The sequence below is a fragment of the Gavia stellata genome, unplaced genomic scaffold, assembly GCF_030936135.1.
Source record: "Gavia stellata isolate bGavSte3 unplaced genomic scaffold, bGavSte3.hap2 HAP2_SCAFFOLD_97, whole genome shotgun sequence".
Lineage (NCBI taxonomy): Eukaryota > Metazoa > Chordata > Aves > Gaviiformes > Gaviidae > Gavia > Gavia stellata.
In genome coordinates, this window is record NW_026776698.1 from 102,501 (window position 1) to 105,000 (window position 2,500).

Genomic DNA, 2,500 nt, shown 5'->3' on the forward strand with positions numbered 1-2,500 from the left:
CGGGGAAGAGGAGAAGGAGGCGGCGGGGGCGGCGGCGGGGAGGACACCCCCCCCCCGCCTCCCCGGCGCGCACGCGCGCGCGGGCGGCAGCACGGCACGGCACCGCCGCGGCACCCACCCGCAGACAGCCGCCCGCGCGGGACGCCGGGGGTGGGCGAGAGGACCGCGCCTCCGCCCCCCCCCTCGCTCGCTCTTCCCCACCGCCGCGACCGGGCCCGGCCGGCCCGACGCACCCTGGCGGCCCCCGGCGGGACGAGCTCCGCCCAGCGGGCGCTCCGGGAGCGGGGAGCTTCGGAGCGCTCCCCGAGTCTCCACTTAGGGGGACGAAGGCCCGCGCGGCCGACCGCGGCGCCGGGAGGCGGGCAAACCGCTCTCCGGCCCGGGGCCGCCGCACGCGGGGCCTGCGAGGCACCCCAGCCGCGCCGCTGCGGCCCGCCGCCCCGGACGAGGGCGGCGGCGGCGCAGCCGGCGATTGATCGTCAAGCGACGCTCAGACAGGCGTAGCCCCGGGAGGAACCCGGGGCCGCAAGTGCGTTCGAAGTGTCGATGATCAATGTGTCCTGCAATTCACATTAATTCTCGCAGCTAGCTGCGTTCTTCATCGACGCACGAGCCGAGTGATCCACCGCTAAGAGTTGTCTGCCTTTCGGCACCGCCCCGCGCGCGCGGGGGGGCCGGGACCGCGCGCCAAACGCGGCCCCTTTCTCCTCGCTGAGGGAGGCCCACCGCCCGCCCGCCCGCCCCCGCCCGCCCGCGCGGAGGGGACGCCACGCGGCGCGACGGAGAGGCCTCGCGCCTCGGCTCACCGTACCGGAGCACACACACGACACGGGACGGGACGGCGGGGGCAACGAAGCCCCGCCAACGGCGAGGGCGGGGAGCCCGCGCTCCCGGCCGACGACCTGGCAAACACGCACCTCGCTCGCTTCCGAGGCAGACCAGGCGCCCGGGCTCGGCCCGGCCCCCGCAGGGCCTCCCCCCGCACGGAGGCAGCGGCGCACGCCCGGCCGCGCCGCCCGGCCGCCTGCCTGCCTCGCTCGGCACACGGACGGCCGCTGCTGCGCCTGCTGCTGCTGCAGCAAGCTGCCGGGCAGCGGCGGGGCGCCCCGCCGGCCCCGCGCGCGCCTCCGCGCAGGCTGCTAACGCCGCGCTACGACAGCCCGCCGGCTCCGCCGGCGGCCCCGCCGGAGGCGGCGAGCGCCAGGGCCCGAGCCAGCGCGGCGACGCCGCGGCCCGCGGCCCACCGGACGGCGCCCACCCGCCGCGCCCAAACGGCTGCCCCTCCCGGCACCGCCGCCGCCGCTTCCCGCCTCCGGCCCTTCCGCCGGCACGCGCCAGGGCGGAAGGCAGACGGCGCGCTAAGCCGGGGGCGCCGCCCGCTCTCCCCGTTTCCACGCGGAGACCGGGAGTGGGACGCCCCCGGCCGCACGCCCGCCCGCCCACCCGCCCGGCGCGGCCGGGGAAGGGCGAAGGGGGGGGAGCGGCGGGCAGGGCCCGGGCCGGGGGAGCCGCGGCGGGCGGCGGGCGCTTGCCCGGCCGACCGGCGGGCCGAGCGGCACCGACGCCGCTCGGCCGGCTTGCCGCCCCCCCCCCCCGCCGCCGGCGGGAGGCCGCCGAGCGGCTCGCCGGGGCGGAGAGGGAGCGGGGGCGCGGCGCGGCGCAGCGCCGCGACGGAGGCGCGGCGGCCCGGCGGCCGCCCGGCGGGCCCCCACCGCGGGGACTCGCCCGTCTCGAGGCAGGCAGGCAGGCCGGCCGGCCCAAGGGCCGACCGCGCGCCGCGGTCTCTCTGCCGAGACCGGACCGCGGAGAGGGGGGGGCAGTGGGACCCCCTCCCCAGCACGGCGGCTCGCCGCGGGACGAGCACGGGCGGCGCGCACCAGCCAGGGGCTTACGGGGAGCAACTCCCGCCCCTTCCAGGCCACCGCCCGGCCCGCCCCCCGCGGCGCTCGCATCGAGCCGCCCGAGTCTTTAAACCTCCGCCCGGCCTCTCCGCGGCCTTCGGCCCCCGGCCCCGCCGAGGGAGGGCCGCGGAAGCGCGGACGCTAGGTACCTGGCCCTGGGGTGAGGGAAACGACCTGCAGGCCCCGCGGGGGTGCCTCCCCCGCTGCCGCCCTCGGGAGAGCGTCCGCCCGCGGGGGCGCGCCCGGCATCCGCCGCCACCACCACCCCCTCCTCCTTCCCGGGGCCCGGGGTTTCCCTCAGTTAGCCCGGCGCTGCGCCCAAGGAGGAGAGCCGTGGCTCGGGCCGCCCGCCGGCGCGGGACGGGAACCCGGCGGAGCCTCGCCCGCCGAAGGCGGCGTCGGCAGCGGACACCCCCCCCCCACCCCTCCACCACGCACCGGCCCGCCCCGCTCCCGGTAGACCGGGGAGGGGGAGGTGCGGGGGAAAGGGGGGGGGAAGAACACCGCCACCGCGCCCCGTCCGGCGCCGCGCGCGCGCGCGCCGGCCCGGAACGCCCGGAGGCCTCGCCCTGCGCGGAGCGCGGGAGCCAGGCTCGGGC

At 81.2% G+C, this 2,500-nt stretch overlaps 1 non-coding gene across 1 annotated transcript; it reads right to left on the minus strand.

Annotated features, from left to right (window-relative positions):
* Positions 1–484: 484 nt before the first annotated feature.
* LOC132321223 (5.8S ribosomal RNA) lies at positions 485–637 on the minus strand. Its single transcript, XR_009484720.1, has one exon. It is a non-coding gene; the product is annotated as a 5.8S ribosomal RNA (ribosomal RNA).
* Between the last annotated feature and the right edge of the window lie 1,863 nt (positions 638–2,500).